This window comes from Macaca thibetana, chromosome 11, assembly GCF_024542745.1.
Source record: "Macaca thibetana thibetana isolate TM-01 chromosome 11, ASM2454274v1, whole genome shotgun sequence".
NCBI lineage: Eukaryota > Metazoa > Chordata > Mammalia > Primates > Cercopithecidae > Macaca > Macaca thibetana.
In genome coordinates, this window is record NC_065588.1 from 92699059 (window position 1) to 92723156 (window position 24098).

General features: G+C 39.6%; 1 protein-coding gene and 1 pseudogene across 2 annotated transcripts in view; both read right to left on the reverse strand.

Moving 5' to 3' along the window:
- Nucleotides 1–24098, reverse strand: part of CDK17 (cyclin dependent kinase 17) — a 115021-nt gene that overhangs the window by 86469 nt on the left and 4454 nt on the right. The window lies entirely within an intron of this gene.
- LOC126931653 (small nuclear ribonucleoprotein Sm D1-like) lies at nucleotides 8286–20412 on the reverse strand (annotated as a pseudogene). The gene is made up of 2 exons (XR_007717892.1): nucleotides 20401–20412; nucleotides 8286–16345 (listed from the first exon to the last, which is right to left on the reverse strand). The product of XR_007717892.1 is annotated as a small nuclear ribonucleoprotein Sm D1-like (transcript).

A 24098-nucleotide genomic window follows, 5' to 3' on the forward strand; every position in this document is an offset into this window, starting at 1 on the left:
CATTTTTTTTAAAATCTTTATGTCCCTTCCTGCCCCCACTGCATCACTCACATCCCCCCCTTAAAACATTGTTATATCAAGCCAGATTATTTCTCATTATGTACTTCTAAGTTAACATTTATACTTTATCCTCTAATTAGCATAAGAGATTCTACAATACCAGATTATCGCAAAATGAACTGCTGAAAAGATCAGACTTCACACGGTGAGATATGATGACCCACTGACATAAAGATATCCTGTGAAGCCCAGCTAATTATTCACCCTTTAACCACCTCCTAACTCCAACAATAAAAAATTAAAACAGCATTTTAAGGGGCCTCAAAATTTTAACAGGAAGAATTAAATATATATTTAAATATTTAAAAGGCCACATTTGACAGCTACTGTTAAGAATGAAATTTTGGCTGGGCACAGTGGCTCAAGCCTGTAATCGCAACACTTTGGGAGGCTGAGGTGGGCGGATCACCTGAGGTCGGGAGTTCGAGGCCAGCCTGACCAACATTACAATCCCAGCTATTCAGGAGGCTGAGGCAGCAGAATCGCTTGAACCCAGGAGGCGGAGATTGTGGTAAGCCGAGATCAGGCCATTGCACTCCAGCCTGGGCAACAAGAGCAAAATTCCGTCTCAATAATAATTAAAAAAATGAAATTTCATTTCCCTTCAAAAATAACTGAATTACCACATGACATATTTTTCAGTCATGACCAAATAGTATTATGTATCGCCTTTTATGTTTTTAAACTGCAAATCTCATAAAATCACCTACTTTCTAAATATTCATGTAGGTTTCATTAAGAATGTTATTAGCATACTTGGCACAAGGTAAATATGATTTGCTTATCATGTTAAAAAGACGGGGGAGGGAGAAAGAGAGAGAGACACACAGAGAGAGAGAGAGAGAGAGAGAGAGAGAGAGAGAGAGTGTGTGTGTGTGTGTGTGTGTGTGTGAGTGAGTGAGAACAACTTTTCTAGTCTTTCTCTCCAAGAGGCATCTGAACTGGACAAATGCTATTTTGTCATTCTGTAATCTATGACAATAATATTTATAACATTTTTTAAAAACTAACACTACTAAAGCCTTTATAAGACAAATTCCACTAAGTAGTGGCCAACTTTCCTTGGCAACAGTAGAAGACTTGGCAACATATTAAAAATGCCAGCATTCTTCAATCTTCTGGTAAAGGTTTTCTTTGGGGGAAGAAGAGCTGTGAAGGAAAAAAAATCTCTCCCTTATATGGCCAGTTAATTTCAAAGATACTGAAAAAAGACCTCAAAATAGAGTCTTCCTAGGGCCAAATCAACTGATTTCAAAACTATAAAACTACCATTATCTTCGGAAAAGCTTTTTTGTGATTTGGTGACGGGTAGGAGGCACTCTAATCCTCCTTCACATTACTTGCTAAGTGGAAAATTAGAAATTGCTCACATACCAATCCTAACAGGAAGGCGGCATAACAATGAACCAATTTCCAAGCATACTCTACCATCTTTATAAGATCTAAGGTAAAGGCCAAGTTGTAGATTTTCACCAAAACAGTAAGAAAAGGTATACCTGAATAACCAACTGAAAAAAACTCCACAGCCACAACTTTTTTCCAGAGGTTTTCATTTTTATTTGTAGAACTATTCTTCTAATTTGACTTATTTAGGAAACCTCAGTATATTATAAATAGAAAAAAATAAAGTATTAACACAAAGTGAAGAAAAAGAGAGTAAAACATGCATATACATTACAAACGACAGTCTTTAAACCATGTTGAAAGATTTCCTATGAGGATATAGAAAAACATTTAAAAACAGTAATATTTGAATTAACCAGAATTCTGACAAATAGGATACTGTTTGGGCTATCTGAATTTTCCATTAGGTGAATTAAATGGATTCTAGTTTACCAAAGATTGGCTATATGAGCCTAGATTCTCTCTTTGCTTCATTATTGCTTACTATCTGTTCAGTCTTCTCAAAAGCTTAGAGGTTAACACATCCCTACATTTAATTAACACCTACAGTGAAATGTTAATTATGGTACACACAACTTTGGCACTAGTGATAAAGGGTTTATACAGCACATAGGAAGTTCTCTTTCTTTAAGAGAAACTGAGAGTAAGTTCTAGGGTAAGCCTAACCTAGGTTTAAATCCTGATTCCTTCATTTGAACACTGAAGAGAGTGAGAAGTATGACACTGAGAAAACCGCATTAGTCTCCTCTTCAGAGAAAGTAACTAACAAAGCCAGGTGCGGTGGCTCCCAAAGTGCCTGTTTTCCCAGCACTTTGGGAGGCCTAGGCAGGCAGATCACCTGAGGCCAGGAGTTGGATACCAGCCTGGCCAACATGGCGAAATCCTGTCTCTACCAAAAATACAAAAAATTAGCCGGGCATGGTGGCGGGCACCTGTAATTGCAGCTACTAGGGAGGCTGAGGCAGGAGAATCTCTTTGAACCTGGGAGGCGGAGGTTGCAGTGAGCCAAGATTGCACCATTGTACTCTAGTCTAGGTGACAAGAGCAAAATTCCATCTCAAAAAAAAAAAAAAAAAAAGGAATTAACAATTACCTCAATGGCTGGGCACAGTGACACATGCCTGTAATCCCATCACTTTGGGAGGCCAAGGCGGACAGATCACAAGGTCAGGAGATCAAGACCAGCCTGACCAATATGGTGAAACCCTGTCTCTACTAAAAATACAAAAATTAGCCGGGTGTGATGGTGCATGCCTGTAGTCCCAGCTACTCAGGAGGCTGGGGCAGGAGAATCGCTTGAACCCGAGAGGCGGAAGTGGCAGTGAGCCAAGATCCCGCCATTGCACTCCAGCCTGGGCGACAGAGCGAGACTCCATCTCAAACAACAAAAAACAACAACAAAAAACAATTACTTCAAAAGGATGTGAGATCTAAATCAGAATGCATGTATTGTACCTAACACACAGTAAGCATTTAACATATACTATTTTTGTCACTGTATACTCCCAAATTATGAACATCCAATTTATGTACTGTATATAAAACTGCAAGCTATGTATCACTAACCTTTTCCCCAATCACAGCCAAAATGAGAAATTAAGTAACTTTTATGGAGTAACATGGCAGCCAAATTGGTAAAATTATTATTTCTAAGAAAATATTATCAAATTCAGATAACTAATCTGCAAACAGATTTTCCCACTAGACAATTCTTACATGAAGAATGTCATGAACTGAATAGCTCTGTGAACAGCCTTTATTTTGCACATGCATAGAAAAACTGTGAAGTAAAAATCTCTGGGGCCAACAGGTCATTCTTCACCTAGGCTTACAAGAACTTTGTGTTCTGACCCCACTACTTTTCAGCTCCATCTCCAGAGATACACTGTGAGTAAGCGCTTCATTGCCTCAAAGAAATTATTTGTAGCTTCTATTCCCTTAAGGTGCTTTGCTCAGACCTCTTAACTTTGTACAAGCATATCCCTCTACCAGGAACAATTAACCCCTTCCCCTTCATCCCATTCTCTGACCTCTTGGCAAATTCTTATACTTCCTTTATAAATTTAGTCAAATGCCCCTTCTTCCTAAGAAGCAACACCGGAGATCTCACGACTCTGTGGAAACCAGGAAAAGGGGGGAACTAATTTACTTCTCAACTGAAGTAAAATAAGTTCAGATGGGCTGAATACCAGTCAAGCAGTAAGCTTTCAAACAAGTGAGGTCATCAGGAGAGCCCATCAGAAATAAATGAAGCAACACAGCGCTACAGCCACTCCAAAGGCAGAAAGGTACATATACTTGGGTCTACTGTAATGCACAAATATATCCTAGTCCATCCCAATCCTAATCCACCTAAGACTTTCTCCACATCAGCACCAGCTCATCTCAGCACTGCTGAATAGTCAGTCACACAACAGAGCAGTCTGATCAGCGAACCCAAATGGGCCTCAACACTGGCCAATAATCTTACTCTATTTCTCTGTTGTTTAGTCTCCCACTCTTCCCTATGTATACTTCAAACCAGCTCCAATATCCACAATTATATCATGACCCTTTCCCTAACCCATACTGTGTGCCTGTGTGTATACATATACACACAAAAATGAGTTAAACATAGAGCTTTCAGGTAGAAATTTCCTCAACTAACCTACACCAGTTATCTTCACTGCTTCTGCCTATAATTATAGGAGTTTGACCAGTCCTTCATCATCCTAAAAACATTTTCCTTGGCTTCTCTATAACAATATCCTGGTTTTCTTCCAACCTCTCTGGCCACCCCTTTGTAAATTTATTCCACCCTTTTACCCCACCCTCAGCCACACATACACACACCAGTGTGGCCTAAGTCCTGGCACAAGCATTTTTCTTCTATGTTTCCTCCTTAGGCAGGCTCATTCTGGGTGGACAACATCTATACGCAGTAACTCTCAAATTTCCATCTCTGATCCTAACCTTTTTTTTTTTTTTTTTGAGACAGAGTTTTGCTCTTGTTGCCTAGGCTGGAGTGCAATGGCACGATCTCGGCTCACCACAACCTCTGCATCCTGGGTTCAAGTGATTCTCCTGTCTCAGCCTCCTGAGTAGCTGGGATTACAGGCACCCACCACAACGCCTGGCTAATTTTTTGTATTTTTAGTAGAGATGGGGTGTCACCATGTTGGCCTGGCTGGTCTCGAGCTCCTGACCTCAGGTGATCCACCTGCCTTGGCCTCCCAAATTGCTGGTATTACAGTGATCCTGACCTCTTTATGAAGCTTCAGACTCACCTATCCAACTGCCTACTTGGGCATGTCTGACACCGAATTGTTAAAGTCAGACCTCACTCCTCAGGAGAAAAAATTGAAAGTCAAACTATTAACCAAGAGAATGCACTGTCTTTGCAAACTAGCCTAAGAATCAGACTTTTTATAAATACATGTTCAAGTTTCTTGTGGTTCTAAATGGACACTGAGAACTGAAACTGTCTACACTGAGTTTACAATCTATATTAACTATCACTATACAACTGTCTTCAACAACATGACTTTGCTATTCCAGGAAACTCTTGCTCAGGCAGATAAGAGTTACAAAAAACTTCATTGTTCATTTCAGGAACTTCCCGAAAAACCCACATAAACCAACATCAGACTATTCAATTTTTCAATAAATAGCAGCAAATGATTGTTCACTTTCTAAGACACTGAAAAAGCTTACCTCAAAACTCTTGCCTTGGTATGTCTGTCCAATCTTAAACTATTATATCATGATCCTCACCTAATTCTAATAAAGTTTTGCATTGAAATACTTAAACCAGACTCCAAACCCTCAATAATAAACATCCCAACTTTGATGTTCCTTTCTGGTTTGCCATTCTTATCAACACCCGCATGGCCCCCTACAAATGCGTATAAGCAATATACTCAACAGATAATTTTTGGTGGTATTTTCCGGGAGCCAACATTCCACAGTACTACCAGACAGCTTCCCAAATGTCTATTAAAAGCTCAGTTCAGGCCGGGCGCGGTGGCTCAAGCCTGTAATCCCAGCACTTTGGGAGGCCGAGATGGGTGGATCACGAGGTCAGGAGATCGAGACCATCCTGGCTAACACGGTGAAACCCCGTCTCTACTAAAAAATACAAAAAAAACTAGCCGGGCCAGGTGGCGGGCGCCTGAAGTCCCAGCTACTCGGGAGGCTGAGGCAGGAGAATGGTGTGAACCCGGGAGGCGGAGCTTGCAGTGATCTGAGATCCGGCCACTGCACTCCAGCCTGGGCGACAGAGTGAGACTCCGTCTCAAAAAAAAAAAAAAAAAAAAAAAAGCTCAGTTCAGTGACACTAGTCTCATCACAAGCAATGTGGGGAAAATATTAATACTGTTATAAAAGACTAAGATAAATCATCACCCTTTATTAGGTAGTATCCACTAACACTATTGGCCAGTTTCTTAATGAGTTACAACAGTAAACTGGCCTACTAATTAAACTTCTGAAGATTATAAAATAGAGTTTAGTAATCAGAGGACCATAAAACCAGTAGGAGTTCTAAGGAAGATGAGAAACAGATCACAGGCTTAATAATCTAAAAAGGAATCCTATGAGAAACAGGATAAGGATAAAACCAATTGATACATGAATAATCCACAATACTGATAAATCAGTAGAAAAAGTACTATGAAATATACAATTTAACAGTGAAAAGAAACTCTAAAGGAGTTTCCATTTACTATAATAATCACTTATCAGTAATCAGAAAGTGAAGACTTCTTACCGAGAGTAAATGCCTAAGTATTCTTTTACTGTAAGTCATTTAAATCACCCATATGGCCACAATCATGCTGATGCAGGTGTAACTAGAAAGCAAGGGGTAAGTATTTAAAATGCCTCAAAGATTGAGAGGAACTGAAGGATCCAAATTTTAAAATCCATATGTGAAAAACACAACCACAAGTATTAGAAGAAAACGTGGATGAACGTCTTTATAACCCTGGAGTGGTGAAGACTTTTCTAAATATATTTCAAAATCCAAAACCATAAAAGAAAAAATTACTTTACCATATAAAAGTCAAAAGTTATGCATGAAAAAACATCATAACCTAAAATATACATATTTGCAACCCATATCACAAATAAAGGGCTAATCTCCCAACAGAAAATTCCTGAAAACAGACCAATGACCTAAGAGAAAAATAAAGGACATCAGAGTTCAAAGAAGGGAAAAAACGTAAAATGCCCCTTGAACAGATGAAAAAATGTCCAATGTCCTTGATAATGAGAAAAATACAATAACCTGAGTTACACCACGTCTCGTCTATCAAATGCAAAATTCAAAAAGTCTGACAGCACATTCAGTTGCTGAGGTTATGGGAAACAGGCCTGTTGCACATTTAGGTGGTAGTACAAAATGGCAATTTGGCAGTATGTAGCAGAATTACAGAAGCAGTTTTTTTAAAGTGAACTTTTAGTATCATTTTAGATTTACAGAAAAATCATAAACAGAGTTCCCTTAGACCACACACTCAGTTTCTGCTGGTAAGATCTTACATTACTATGGTACTCACTGGCAAGAAGTCACCTCATGTAGCTCACACTTGAAAAGTGGCGAGTTGTATTATACTTCCTTGAGGGCTGTGTATCTAATTCTGCACAGATTTGTCTATTCTTCCCCATTTATTTATTTAGTAAATGATTTATTTCTATCAGCATGAACTCATGGATATTATTTTATACTGTGGGTTATAATTCAATATTACTTTTTTGTTGCTCAAATTATTCCAGTATTGGCTACTGGGAACTCTTTCAGTTGGCTGTGTCCCTTTGACATAACTCATTCACTGTTTTTGTTTGAATAGTTCCTTCCTATCCAGCATTACAAGATACTCCAGGTTAATCTTACAGTTTTATTGCCTGCCCCAGTCCTAGAATCAGCCATTTCTCCACAGAGGCCTGGTTCCTTTTACTAGAGAATGGTGTTAGAAACCAAGATCTGGGCACCGGGTGTGCTCATTGCTACAGGGATTATTGTTGCTTCTAGGTTCTCTCAGCTGACAGAGGAAGAAAATAGGTGACCTAAAGCTCTACAATGGCTTGTTCAAATAGAAAATGTTACATGTATATTGTTATTCATTTGGCACTATAACAGCAAAAAACAGGAAACAACCCAAATAGCCACAAAGGACTGAGTGACTAAACTATGGTACATCCACTATGCAGCTATTAAAAATAAAGATCTTTATCTAGATATAGAAAGACCTCCAGAATAAAATATACGTTTGTTTGTAACTACAAAAGGCAAACACTGGAAGGATAAACAGGATACCAAAAAGTATGGGAGGAAAACAAAGTAGCAAGCAAAGGAGGAAATAAGACTTTGTGCACATCTTTCTATATACTTGAGTTTTATCTATCCCCAAAAATAAGTTTAATTTTAAAAAGAACTTAAAATGGTTACAATAGTGGAAGAATCTGAAGGGTTCAAATACTAAGAAAGAAAAAGATATTAATTTCTGAAGCATGAATACATACTATGAGACAAAGTAGCTCGAACCTAGGGACAATTATGTACCAAAAAAATCTAAGTGTAGTAAAACGAAAGTATTTCAAGTCAAACTCAGTTGAATTTAAAGTGCTGAAATGCAGTACAGCTGCTAAAATTAACGTATGACCAGAACCTGTATGTAAGTTTACTGAATTACTGTTAAATGGAAAGTGATTTATGATCACCTACATTAGCAGGGAGATAAAGGCTAAAGAAATGCAAAAATAACTTACAGAAACACAATTAATGTTTATATTCTTGATTATAAGATATGCTGATATTTATAGCTAAATAAAAGCATCTATCATTTCTACATTTTGTAAACCTATTTTTTTTTTTTTTTTTTTGAGACAGGGTCTCAAGTCTGTCCCCCAGGCTGGAGTGCAGTGCCATCATAACTCACTGCAACCTCAAATTCCTCGGATTAAGCAATCCTTCCACAGGTTTAGCCTCTTGAGTAACCAGGACTGCAGGCGCACATTACTATGCCTGGCTAATTTTTTAAACACTTCTTGTAGAGATGGGGATCTCACTATGTTGCCCAGGCTGGTCTCAAATTCCTGGGCTCAAGCAACCCTTTCACCTTGGCTTCCCAAATTGCAGGAATTATAGCTATCAGCCACCGTGTCCAGCTGTAAATCTACTATTTATATCTCTTATTTCCCCAAATAAAATGGTGAAACCAATTTCTAACATACAGAAACATTTCCTCATCGGAAGACAAAAATCACAGTTTCTAAATTAAACACACATTTCCAAATGTTCCTAAGAGACAGTAAAACAATTCTCCCTAGGTGCTGTGGCTAACATCTTTAATCCCAACACTTTGAAAGGCTGAGGCAGGAGGATCGCTGGAGCCAAGGAGTTTGAAACCAGCCTGGGCAACACAGTGAGACCCCATCTCTACAAAAAATTAGCTGTGCATGGTGGCATGCACCTGTAGTCCCAGCTACTACGGAGGCTGAGGAGGGAGGATCACTTAACCCAGGAGGTGGAGGCTGCAGTGAGCCATGATAGCACTAATAATTCTCATGTCTCTGAGGTAAACCAAAAAAGTACCCAAAAAAGGCACAAGTAGCTCTTTTTAGCATTTTTTTTTTTTTTTTGAGACGGAGTCTCGCCCTGTCGCCTAGGCTGGAGTGCAGTGGTGCAATCTCAGCTCACTGCAACCTCCGCCTCTCGGGTTCAAACAATTCTCTGCCTCAGCCTCCCAAGCAGCTGGGATTACAGATGCCCAGGCGCCCACCACCACGTCCGGCTAATTTTTGTATTTTTAGTAGAGACGGGGTTTCGTCATCTTGGCCAGGTTGGTCTTGAATTCCTGACCTCGTGATCTACCCGCCTCAGCCTCCTAAAGTGCTGGGATTATAGGCATGAGCCACTGTGCCCAGCCATTTTTTAGTATTTTCAATACTGGAAAGCAACCCTTTGACAGTGCTTCTGAAGCACCAACATCACAAAAGATTGTCCATTTAACTTGCAAAAGTTCATTTGCAATTGTACACAACTTTTCCAATGGCTTCGCTGTAGAAAAAAAAATGATATTATGCCTAAAAAGTGTTCAACAGCCTCCTTACTGGAATATCTCCCTCTTTGACCTCATTTCCTGCCACTACCTCTATGAGCAACCTTTATCTCTTTATTTCTATCATATGGAAATACTCATTAGGCTGGTAGAGAACAACATTTTTAAAGAAACACAAATTTTTTTCATATTCCTTTTTTACATGTTCTTTCATCCTACCTAGGAAGTGGTTCTCTTCTCTCATCTATTTGTAAAGCTAATTACCTTCAGCATCACTTCATCTGAGACACCTACTTAATACCCTCAGCTAAATGTTACTCTCTCCTCTTCATGATAATCCTAAATTCATCTTTAACCATAAGTTCACCTTTGGTAATAACACAAATAAACTAATACACTCTATCATAAGCCACCTAACCTTTTATCAAGATGCTCTCTAAGCCTCTTGAGGACATTCCAAGACAGTATACAGTCCTATGGTCTCCTTGGAAATCCATACAGATAACACTTCAAGGGCGATACCTTGTTGGTTTTGACTGGATATTAGTTTAAACTTTTTAAAGAGATGAGTGACAGAACTAACCCTTATAAGTTTTAAGTTTAACCCGGTAAGTTTTGAGTTTATATTGTTTCATCCCATGTACAAAACCATTTTTTCCTACAAAAAAAAGAGATACTCTTTACAGGGTACAACTCAGACAACGGGAAACAGGAAGTCTATTTCAATTCCTGATGCAACTCTTATAGATAAGCTGACATATCTCCAGTTCAAATTTTATAGCAGGGAGACCAGTTTTGAAGAAAACAATAGAGACTTTCAGGGAGCTGAAAGTACCACCTGCAATTTTCCTCCCATAAACTTTACTACCGCCTGCAGGTCTACATTTTTTTTGCCTGCCATTTACTAAAGTAGAATTAAAAATATATATATATAAGAATATCAAAATCATTAGAAGAAAAAATTAAGTGTTTTGCCATGCCAGATATTAAAATATATTACAAAGCATTGACAATTAAAATAAGCTGGAATGAATACAAAAAGAGATGGATCACCAAGTCATCTAGTTTTTTTTTTTTATTTATATATAATAAATTTGATAGAAACCAAATATCAGAAAAAATCTTAAAAAGATGCCAGGATTCAGGGAGCAGTCAAAGTCTCCTCCTTAGCAATTTGTGGGGATAATGGGGGTGAAAGGAGGACCAACATCCCAGAAATCAAAGAAATTCAAATATATTTTTCTAAAACCAATGATCAAAAGTAAACATTTTAGATAATCATATCACTAAAAACAGATGTGGCACATTACTCGTGGTACTGATACAACAGAGAATATCAGAAAAAGGTTCACAGACTTTGATTTGGGAATTCCACTTCTAGATATCTATCTACCCTAAGGAAATGCAAAATGGTGGGGGTGGGTGGGAAAGGGCTATCACATGTTCAAGTTTGTCACAGCACCAATTTAAAATAGTGAAAACAGAAATACAAAAGATATTCAGCCTACTATCAACACCTCTATGCACGCAAATCAGAAAATCTAGAGGAAAAGGATAAATTCCTGGAAACACACAACCTCCCAAGATTAAACCAGGAAGGAAGTGAAAACCTGAACAGACAAATAACAAGTTCCAAAACTGAATCAGTAATTAAAAAAAAAAAATCCTACCAACCAAAAAAAGTCTGGGACCAGATGGATTCACAGCCGAATTCTACCAGTCGTACAAAGAAAAATTGGTACCAATCCTACTGAAACTATTCCAAAAAATCAAGGAGGGCTTCCTCCCTAACTCATTCTAGGGAGCCAGCATCAGCCTGATACCAAAATCTGGCAGAGATACAATGAAAAAAGAAAACATCAGAACAATATCCCTGATGAACACAGGAACAAAAACCCTCAAAATACTAGCAAATGGAATCCAGCAGCACATCAAAATGTTAATTCACCACAATTAAGTAAGCTTTGTTCCTGAGGTGCAAGGTTGCTTCAACTTGTGAAAACAATAAATGTGATTCACCACATAAACAGAATTAAAAACAAAAAACATATCATCTTCTCAAGAGACACAGAAAAAGCTTTCGATAGAACCCAGCATCTCTTCATGAATGGGCAAAAGTTGGAACAATTCCCTTGAGAACTGGAACAAGAAAAAAAGATGCCCACTCTCACCACTCCTATTCAACGTAGTACTTGAAAGTCCTAGCCAGAGCAATCAAGCAAGAAAAAAAAAAAAATCAAAGGCATCTCAACAGAGAAAGAAGAAATCAAACTCTCTCTCTGCAGATGCAATTATGTATCTAGAAAACCCTTAAAGACTCTAAGACTCTACCAAAAGGCTCCTAGAACTGGAAACGACTTCAGTAAAGGTTCAGGATACAAAATCAATGAATAAAAATCAGTAGCATTTCTATACAACAACATTCTAGCTGAGAGCCAAATTAAAAACACAATATTATTTACAAAAGCCCCCCAAAAAATGAAGTGCCTAGTATTACATCTAACCAAGGAGGTGAAAGATCTCTAGAATAACTACAAAACGCTGCTGAAAGAAATCAGTGATGACACAAACGTAAAAACATTCCATGCTCATTAATTAGAAGAATCAATATCATTAAAATAGCCATACTGCCAAAAGCAACATACAGATTCAATGCTATTCCTATCAAACTATCAACGTAATTCTTCACAAAATTAGGAAAAAAAAAAAAAAAGGCTAGGCATGGTGACTCACACCTATAATCCCAGCACTTTGGGAGGCCGAGGCAGGCAGATCACGAGGTCAGCAGATCAAGATCATCCTGGCTAACAAGGTGAAACCTCGTCTGTACTAACAATACAAAACATTAGCCAGGCGTGGTGGCGGACCCCTATAGTCCCAGCTACTCAGGAGGCTGAGTCAGGAGAATGGTGTGAACCCAGGAGACAGAGCTTGCAGTGAGCTGAGACTGCGCCACTGCATGCCAGCCTGGGGGACAGACCGAGACTCCATCTCAAAACAAACAAACAAACAAAAAAAACTCTTCTAAGATTCATACAGAACCAACAAGAGTCCAAATAGCCAAAGCAACCCTAAGCAGAAAGAACAAAGCCAGAGGAATCATACTACCCAACTTAAAACTAAACTGTAGGGCTAAAGTAACCAAAACAGCATGGTACTAATACAAAAACAGACACACAGACCAACGGAACAGAATGGAGAATCCAGAAATAAAGTTGCATAACCACAACCATCTGATCTTCAACAAAGTTGCCAAAAATAAACAATGGGAAAAAGACTCTCCATTCAATAAATGGTGCTGGGATAACTGGATAGGCATACGCAGAAGAATGAAAGTGGGCCCCTACCTTTCGTCATATACAAAAATTAACTCAAGATGAATTAGACATTAAACTATAAAATCCTAGAAGAAAACCTAGGAAACACTCTTCCAGACATCAGCATTGGCAAAGAATTTATGGCTAAGTCCCCAAAAACAACTGCAATGAAAACAAAAATTGACACGTGGGACCTAATGAAACTAAAGACCTTCTGCATGGCAGAAGAAATTATCAAGAGTATACAGACAGCCTTCAGAATGGGAGAAAAGATTTGCAAACCATGCATCCAACAAAGGACTAATATTCAGAATCCATATGGAACTTAAATCCACAAGAAAAAAAACAACCCCATTAAGAAGTAGACAAAGGACATGAAAAGACACTTCTCAAAAGAAGACATACAAGCAGCCAACAAACACATGAAAAAATGTTCAGCATTACTAATCATGAGATAAATGCAATGAAAACCACAACAAAATACCATCTCACACCAGTCAGAATGGCTATTATTAAAAGGCAAAAAACAACAGATACTGGCAAGGCTGCAGAGAAAAGGGAAAGCTTACACACTGTTGGTGGGGATATAAGTTAAGTCAGCCACTGTGGAAAGCAGCTGGAGATTTCTCAAAGAGCTAAAAACTGAACTACCATTCAATTCAACAATCACATTACTGGGTATATACCCAAAAGAAAACAAATAATTTTATCAAAAAGACTCGTGTATTCATAGGTTTATGGCAGCACTATTCACAATAGCAAAGACATGGAATCAACCTAGGTGCCCACCGATGGTGAATTGGATAAAGAAAACATGGTACATATACACCATGGAGTACTATATAGTTATAAAAAAAGAATGAAATCTTGTTCTTTGCAGCAACATGGATGCAGTTGGAGACCATTATTCTCAGTGAATTACTGCAAGAACAGAAAACCCAATACTGCATGTTCTCACTTATATTTGGGAGCTAAACATTGAGCACACATGGACCTAAGACAGGAACAGCTGAGCATGGTGGCTAATGCCTGTAATGCTAACGCTTTGGGAGGCTGAGGCAAGAGGACTGCTTGAGCCCAGGAGTTCAAGACCAACCTGGGCAACATAGACCCCGTATCTATAAAAAATCAAACTGTTATCCAGGTGTGATGGTACGTGCCCGTGATCCCAGCTACGTGGGAGGCTGAGGTGGGAAGATCACTTGAGCCCAGAAGGTCGAAGCCGCAGTGAGCCATGATCATGCCACTGCCTTCCAGCCTGGGTGAGAGCAAGACCCTTTCGCAAGGAATTAAAAAAAAAAAAAAAAAAAAAAGCTAGGCATGGTGGCTCACACCTATAATGCCAGAACTTTGGGAGGCCGAGGCGGGCGGATCATAAGGTCAGGAATTCAAGACCAGCCTGGCCAACATGGCAAAACCCCGTCTCTACTAAAAATACAAAACTTAGCTGGGCATGGTGGTGGGTACCTATAGTCCCAGCTACTCAGGAGGCTGAGGCAGGAGAGCTGCTTGAACCCGGGAGGTGGAGGTTGCAGTGGGCCAAGATAATGCCACTGCACTCCAGCCTAGGCGACAGAGTGAGACTCCATCTCAAAGAACAAAAAAAGATGGTAACAATAGACACTGGGGATGACTAGAAGGGGTTGGCAAATGTGGACATGGGCTGAAAAACTACCTATCACATACTGTGCTCACTACCAGAGTGACAGGATCATCCATACCCCAAACCTCAGCATCACGCAATATACCCATGTAACGAACCTGCACTTGTATGCCCTGAATCACAAATAAAAGTTGAAATTATTTTTAAAACAAAATAATGAAAACTGAAAAGTAATAATTATCAAACAATATGAAATGGTTAAGCCTCTTTTGTAAACACTAACAGCCATAATTATTTGGTACCTTAAAAAAAAAACATAAAAAGGATCTTAAATAAAAACACAAAACATACTGGAGAAAAGCCAAGATAATATGTGAAGATAATAACCACTGTGCTAGAGAATGTACATTGTACATTTTTTATATGATTATACATTCTTGCATTTTAAAAATAATTTTCTAAAACTAATAACTGAGACCATACAGATAGGAAACAGTATCACCGATAAGAAACAAGAGTCAGACAAAAACATCCACTAAAGGAAAAAACATAAAATAATTGAAACAAAAGACAACTGTACATAAAATTAAGAAAACTGCCAACCCCTGGTAAAACTAAAAGGTTCAAAGTAGAACAAAAAAAGGGAGAAAAATCAGATGGAACGATGGGAAGGTTTTTTGGTTTTTGTTTTGTTTTGAGATGGGGTCTCTAACTCTGTCGCCCTGGCTGGGGAGCAGTGGCACAATCACAGCTCACTGCAGCCTTTACCTTCCAGAGGAGTAGCCAGGACTACAGTCATGTGCCACCACACCTGGCCAATTTTTTAAAATACTTTTTAAAGAGATGGCATTTTGCCATGTTGCCCAGGCTAGTCTTAAACTCCTGGGCTCAGCTGATCTGCCCACCGCAGCCTCCCAAAGTGCTGGATTACAGACACAAGCCACTGCACCCAGGCAGAAAGTTTTAATCACTTTGCCTTTACTTCAAAAAATTTTCCACATTCTTTGTTAAAAACTGACATACCGGCCACGCACAGTGCCACATGCCTGCAATCTCGGCACTTTGGGAGGCCAAGGTGGGAGGATCACTTGAGCCCAGAAGTTTGAGACCAGCCTGCACAATATAGTGAAACCTCATCTCTATTCTCCACAAAAATCTTTTAAAAATTAGCCAAGCATGGCGGCAGCACCTGTAGTCCCAGCTACTCAGGAGGCTGAAGTGGGAGGATCTTGAGTTCATGAGGCAGAGGCTGCAGTGAGCTGAGATCGTGCCACTGCACTCCAGCCTGGGAGACAGAAAGAGGCCCTGTCTCAAAATGAAAAACAAAACAACAACAAAAAAGCTGACATATTACATGGACATACTGCATAACGGTAAATTTTTTAATAGAAAAAAACAATTTAAATAAAAACTGACATAAGCGAAGAAAACCTGTACAGAAAATATCTCAAATCATATATTACCTTGAAACAGTAATCTTAAGAGACTTTATCACCTAGGACCCCCTCTTCCTCTGCCATGGCCATGTGCTCTTCCTCTACCTCTGCTTCTGCATTGGCCTCTTCCTGTAACAAACACCTTCCCCTTTCTTAGGTTTTACCTTAGGTTCAACATCCACAAGTAGCGTATCCAGAGGTAAACTGTCTGGTAGAGTAAAATATTTAACGTTACTTCCTCAAATTCGTGTTTCCAACTGTACAGGTTTTCTGTCTTTGGGGTCATTTTCACAGCTTCAAGATGTGTATTCACGGTGACATCCACACCTGTAACTGTCCCATGGACCTGTGTTCCACTTTTCAATTAAATGGTTACAGGTTCATGAATCATTTCATCAAAAATCTCATGAGCTTCGTCCTAGCAGTGCCGTCATTCTTTGGGTCCAATAGCACACAGAATCCAGCAACCAAGGACCAACCAACCCACTAGAAGTATGAATCTACTTTAAATTTAATGTATGAGTGATTCCTTCCCTTAACACTGTGCTAAACTCTAGAACCGTGTTTCTAAAACTCCAGGACCCATCAAGAATTGTCTGAAACATTAAAAACCCAAACCCAGAGATTCTCATTCAGAAACAGAGTTTGAGATTACATACACACAAGCATGCCTTTAGATTTTTTCTTCTTTTAGTCAACAAGAATGATTCTGAAGTTCAGGTTAAAGCCATTACTCTGGAATAACATATAATAGTAAACAATAATACAATACTAAGCATCCAGGCAGATTTTATGACAAAGAATAAAATGCAAAGTCAGTTTCTTCTTTTGATGGGTAAGCTTTATAACCAGTTATTCTATTTGGATTTCAGAAAAATGTGAGGCGGGGCATGGTGGCTCACACCTGTAATCCCAGTGCTTTGGGAGGCTGAGGCTCGAGAATCACTTGTGTAAAGTAGTTCAAGACTAGCCTGGGCAACATAGTGAGACCCTATCTCTACAAAAAAAAAAAAAAAGTAAAAAATTAGCCGGGCATGGTGGTGTGCGCCTGTGGTCCCAGCTGCTCAGGAATCTGAGGTGGGAGGATTGCTTGAGTCCAGTAGGTTGAGGCTGCAATGAACCAGGACTGCACCACTGTGCTCCAGCCTGGGCAACAGAGTAAGACCTTTTCTCTAAAAAAAAAATATAATAAAAGAGAAAAAGAAAAACAATCAGCCAGGTGTGGTAGCTCATGCCTGTAATCCTAGCAGTTTGGGAGGCCAAGGTGGGAGGATTACTTGAGCTCAGGAGTTGCAGCCTGGGCAACATAGTGACATCTCATCTGTACATAAAAAAACAAGAAAAACTCTAGAGTCACATACAAGAGTCACTAACAAGGAAAGCAAATACTGTCTAGACTATTAAGATGTCAAGTAAATGATAAAGCACAGGCCTAAAGAAGTGAAACAGAACAGGGAAAATGGTTCAAAGAAATATTTGGTTGGCCCTAAGGAAAGCTTATAGATATGCTTACAAAAGATGACCTATTTATTCCTAATGGTCATTAGATTAGAAACAAGAATGCACATCTTAGTCTACTGGTATGTCTATATGTGACACCTCCACCCCCAAACATACAAGAAGGATGCAACACACACCCATTAATAATGCAAACCCACTGCTACAGTTACGCTCAAATCTGGTGGGAGTAGAGGCATGTAAGAAAATCTGGGAAATATGCAAAGTTCAAAAAGCCAGAGATGATTCTGATTCAACTGTCCTTGTGAATCACTGATTTAGACATTCCTTCAACATGAAGCAGTAGATTAAACAATTTTATTACCACTACCAATAGTTCCTATACAGAGTCATAGCAAAAATAATCAATGTTTTACATGCTGTGTTGGGCTGTTCTTACACTGCTATAAAGGAATCCCTGAGACTGGGTAATTTATAAAGAAAAGAGGTTTAATTGCCTCATGGTTCTGCAGGCTGTACAAGCATAATGCCAACATCTGCTTGGCATCTGGGGAGGCCTCGGGAAGCTTTTACTCATGGTGCAAAACCAAGTGGGAGCAGGCATGTCACATGGTGAGAGCAGGAACAAGAGAGGGCAAAGAAGAAGCTACAAACTTTAAAACAACCGGATCTCACATGAACTCACTCATCACCAAGAGGATGGTGCTAAGCCATTCATGAGGGATCTGCCCCATGAACCAAACACCTCCCACCACCAGGCCCCACTTTTTTTTTTTTTTTTTTTGAGACAGAGTCTCAAACAACAGAGTCTCGCTCTGTTGCCCAGGATGCAATGCAGAGGCACAATCGTGAGTCACTGCAACCTTCACCTCCAAAGTTCAAGTGATCCTCTTGCCTCAGTCTCCCTAGTAGCTGGGACTACAGGTGCATGCCACCACACCCGACTAATTTTTGTGTTTTTAGTAGAGACAGGGTTTCACCATGTTGGTCAAGCTGGTCTCGAACTTCTGACCTCAGGTGATCCACCCATCTTGGCCTCCAAAAATGCTGGGATTACCAACATGAGCCACTGAGCCTGCCTAAGTCCCACTTCTAACAATGGGGATTACTTTTCAACATGACATTTGGAGGGGGCATCCAAACTATATCACATGCATTATTTCATTTAATTCCCACAACCCTATCAAGTAGGTTCTGTTACTTCCTCATCTTTAAGAAGAAACTGACCTTCAAGAGCTTTTTTTTTGTTTTGAGGGTTTTCTTGTTTTGTTTTGTTTTGAGACAGGTTCTTACTCTGTCACCCAGTCTGCAGTGCAGTGGCATGATCGCAGCTCACTGCAACTTCGACCTATCAGACTCAAGAGAGCCTTCTGCCTCAGCCTCCTGGGTAGCTGGAACTACAGGCATGTGCCATCATGCTCAACTAATTTTTTAAATATTTTTGTAGGCATGCGGTCTCCCTATGTTGCCCAGGCTGGCCTCAAACTCCTAGGCTCAAGTGATCCTCCCCAGTCTGCCTCCCTAAATGCTGGGATTACAGGCATGAGCCACCTTGCCCAGCCAGGAGTTAAAGTAATGAGCTTATAGTAATATGGTTATTATCAGTTATTACTGAAGTAGTCTTTATGAAAAGAAAATTGAAAACATATAACCAATTCTAAACTTTATACAATAGAAACCTAAGTTGCACATCTTTTCCAAAAAATTGTACCTGAAATAAATGTTTCAACCATTTTATAGCTTAGAAAAAAAGGGATCAGTGCAAAATGGAAATGTAAATGATATCTGGAGAAGGGAGGGATCAACAAAAAAAAATCCATGCTCACCAACTTATGGGCAAAAATTGTTGCAAAACAGAATACCCCATGGTTACCGAAATGAAAAATGTTGGTTAATAAACCATGATCTCAAAAGCTTAATATAAAAAGTGTTTTAAGAAGACTATGTAAAGTTGAGGAATTTAAAAAGGCACTGACTCCCACAAATGATGAAAATTCATTTGAAATGTCACACTTCAAACAACATGTTACCAAGCCATAATCCCGAACGAACGTTTAAAATAAATCTATTACTTATAACACACCTACTATAGAAGAAGTTTTTTTGTTTTTTTGTTTTGAGATGAAGTCTCACTCTGTCACCAGGCTGGAGTGCAGTGGCAAGATCTTGGCTCACTGCAATTTCAGCCTCCCAGGTTCAAGCAATTCTCCTGCCTCAGCCTCCTGAGTAGCTGGGATTACAGGTATGCGCCACCACACTCAGCTAATTTTTGTAGTTTTAGTAGAGATGGGGTTTCGCCATGTTGCCCAGGCTGGTCTTGAACTCCTGACCTCAAGTGATCTGACCACCCTGACCTCCCAAAGTGCTGGGATTACAGGTGTGAGCCACCGCGGCCGGCCAGTTTTTTTCGGATAAATCAAATTTTACTCTTGCTATGTTGACTAATGTTTTCAGACCTTCAGAAATGAGTATTTTCTTTACATATTAACATTATAATTTTATATTTCCATTTTGTCTAAAAGACAACAATCTTTGAAGGCCACACCCCTTTTCTCTCCATTTTCACTAACTAGTACAGCTCACACGCAATTAAAAAGTCTCAATAATGCCAAGTTTCTGTCCCTAGAAGTTGGCCTACAAACTGCTCTAGATTGCTCTCACACAAATACCACCAAACTGTATAGTTCCAGTATTCGAAACCTAAAAGCTTTTTATTATCTACTGTATCAAAATGTATTCTTGATTGCTTCTAAGCCTACTCTGACCTTAATTTACCACTTTGGTGTTGTTTCTCCTAATTCCATCACTTTATTCAATTTAACAATATGATAATATGGGAAGAAATACAGAAATGAAAAAAACACGGCCTCTTCTGGGGCACAAAGCCAGCCAAAAGAGGGAGAGACCTGAAAATAATAAATTACAATATAACATATTAAGTACTACAGTATATACAAATACTATATAGCAGAACCACCATAGCTCTGTCAGAATGGAACAAAGATCACGTTGGAGGAAGCAATGTTTGGGCTCAAAAATGAGAATTTCTCTACAAGTGTCATAGCATTGTAATATTAACATACCAGTTTCTTCATCTTTGTATCCTAGCACCTACCATAGTGTCTAGTACAGAGTAGGCAGGTACTTCAGACATGGATGGCTGAATGGATTGCAGCACGGAAAAAAGGATGAAATGATAAGATACATATATAAACATAAAGAAAGAATATGGTTAGATTAAAATGGGACAAAACTGGAGCCAGTAAATCAGATAAGACATTCCAAAACCCTTACGTAAGACAGTGACACAGGAAAAAATAAATTTAAAAGATATTTAGGACTTAAAATTAATAGGACTTGGTGTGACTAACTGGACTAAGGGGAAATGAGCATAACAGAAAAGCATAAGAAAGAAGCTGCCAAAGTTTCTGGCTTATGTGACTAGGCTGACAGTGGTACCATTCACTGAGAGTGGGAATAGAAGTAGGGGATTTGAGTTCAGCTTAGGTAAGTGAGCACACTAAGGCAATATCGAGTAGGAAGCTAGAATGCAACTCAGAAAAAAAGGTCTAGATTAGAAATAAAGAGTTGGAGATTATTGCATATGGGTGATAAGAACAAAGCCCTAAATATAGATGAGATTGCCAGAAACACAAAAACCTGGAAAGAAGGCCGTGGACAGAACACTCAGACAACCAACATTGCTGTTATGTTACAATATTGCCGCATTAAATTATATTGTTACAACACAGATAATGGCTAATACAATACTGAAGACATAATAAATGCTTTAAAAATACTTACCAACTACACACCTGAATTGCAAAATTAAATTAACTCAAATTGAGCCATAAAGGACTACTTCTTAAAACTAATTTAAGGCCGGGCGCAGTGGCTCACACCTTTAATCCCAGCACTTTGGGAAGTCTAGGCGGATGGATCACGAGGTCAGGAGTTCAAGACCAGCCTGGCCAAGACAGTGAAACACCATCTCTACTAAAAACTACAAAAATTAGCAGGGCATAGTGGCAGACACCTGTAATTCCAGTTACTCGAGAGGCTGAGACAGACAGAATCTCTTGAACCCAGGAGGCGGAGGTTGCAGTGAGCCAAGATCGCACCATTGTACTCCAGCCTGGGGGACAAGTGAGACTCTGTCTCCAAAAAAAAAAAAAAAAAAAAAACTAATTTAATAGGTCAGACTCAAAGGGCTGAAGTTTGACTAAGGAATCCAATTTTACTTCAGAATCAGTGAAAAATCTGGGCACAGTGGCTCACACTTGTAATTCCAGCACCTTGGGAGGCTGAGGCAGGCGGATTGCTTGAGCCCAGGAGTTTAAGAACAGCTTGGGCAACATGGTAAAACCCTATCTCTACTAAAAATACCAAATTTAGCCAGGACTAGTGGCGCTGAACCTGTAGTCCCAGCTACTCGGGAGGCTGAGGTGGGAGGACCACTGGAGCCCCAGAGGTCAAGGCTACAGGAAGCAGTGATCACACCACTGCAATCAACCTGGGTGGCAGAGTGAGACCCTGTATCTTAACAAACACAAACACACACACACACATTCTCAATGAAAAGCTTCCTTTTCCACCAGAAATAACATTACAAGTCAATAATACAAAATACTAAAATCTAAAGTTGTTATACTTCAAAAAATACTTATTTTAAATAATACTAAAAAATACATATTAACTAATTTAAAGAAGAGCGAGTCTAAATTTGGAGTGATACGGGCTTCAATACTGTTACTTGATAATTTCTTGCAAGTATAGACTGGGCGCGGTGGTTCACGCCTGTAATTCCAGCACTTTGGGAGGCCAAGGCAGGCAGATCATGAGGTCAGGAGTTCAAGACCAGCCTGACCAATATGGGGAAACCACATCTCTACTAAAAACAAAAATTAGCTGGGCGTGGTGGTGCATGCCTATAATCCCAGCCACTCGGGAGGCTGAGGCAGGAGAGTAGCTTGAACCCAGGAGGCAGAGGTTGCAGTGAGCCGAGATTGTGCCACTGCACTCCAGCCTGGGCAATACAGTGAGACTCTGTCTCCAAAAAAAAAAAAAAAAAAAAATTCTCACAAGTATTAATATCAACTTTTACCAACTCTGTTTGCATTATTGAATATTAACACATATTAATAATAAACATTGCCCACCAAATATAAGAAGAGTAGGATTAAATATGACTTGAGAAGGCCAAAGTTAGTAACGAAACTAGAATACAATGAAAGAGAAATTATCTTTGGGTCCTTTTCCCTTGTTTACAAACATGTACACAAAATTTTGAGTACTCTTGAACATACTTACACTAACAAATGCACAAAAAGAAACAAAATTGTGCTATTAAAAGGTAGACAAGCATGGGCACGGTATCCTACACCTATAATCCCAGCACCTTGGGAGACTGAGGTGCGTGGATCACCTGAGGTCAGGGGTTCGAGACCAGCCTGGTCAACGTGGTGAAAACCCATCTCTACTAAAAATACAAAAATTAGCTGGACGTGGTGGCTCACACCACCTGTGGTCCCAGCTACTCCAGAAGCTGAGACCCGAGAATAGCTTGAGATCACGCAACCGCACCTCTCCACTCCAGCCTGGGCCAACTGAGACTACGTCTCGGGGAAAAAAAAAAAGGGTAGACAAAGAATATTTATTTATTATTTTATTTTTATTTATTATTTATTCAAAAAATCTATAATTTTATTTCCCCCCGAGACAGTCTTGCTCTGTCGCCAGGTTGGAGTGCAATGGTGCGATCTTGGCTCACTGCAACCCCCGTCTCCCAGGTTCAAGCGATTCTCCTGCCTCACCCTCAGCTAGGATTACAGGCATGTACCACCACGCGCAGCTACAGCTAAGTTTTGCATTCTTAGTAGAGACAGGGTTTCAACATGTTGGCCGGGCTGGTCTGGAACTCTTTACCTTGTGATCCACCCGCCTTGGCCTCTCAAACTGCTGGGATTACAGGCGTGAGCTACCATGCCTGGCCCATATAAATGTTTTATATCTTTTTAGCATCTTGATTTTTAATTCATTTTGAGCAGCATGTCCTACCTTACATATTTTATATACTGCAATCTTTTAATGTAGTAAAACCAGTTCAATGTACTTTAAATCTTATTTTGATGAGCTTTTCTAATTTCTCACTCCCTGTTTATAAAGTGCAGACAGTAACATTGACTTTTTAACGTCTCATCCTCATGAAGACAGTGTAGAGTAGTGGTCTGAATGCCTAAACTGGAATGTCAATGTCACCATAGCGGTCGGTCCCTGGAAACAATGACTTATCCTAAGGTCTTTGTCTCTTCGTTTGAAAACAGGCAGAATACCTATATGAAGCACTTATTGTGAGGATTTCACAAAATAATACCTAGCATAGTGCCTAGCAGAGGTAATTAATTAACGTTAATTTCTTTCACAAAGTTTATGTTATGGACTAAAGATCTGTATACCCCCAAAATTCACATGTTGAAGTCCAAACCTCCCAGTGTGATGGCTATTAGAGGTGGGCCTTTGGGAAGCAATTAGGTTTAGATTAGGTCCTAAGAGTGAGACCCTCTCATGCCGGGATTTGTGCCCTTTTAAGTAGAAAAGAAAAAGACATCCTCACCTCTCCCTCCCCTCCCTCCTCCTATCTCCCTCCCACTTCACCTGCAGGCAGGGAGGAAAGGTCTTAAGAGTGCCCAGGGAGAAGACAGCTGAGAGGGCAGGTGCTTCCCTGATTTCAGACTTCCAGCCCCGGACGTGTGAGAAAATACGTCTGTGTTTTAAGCCACCT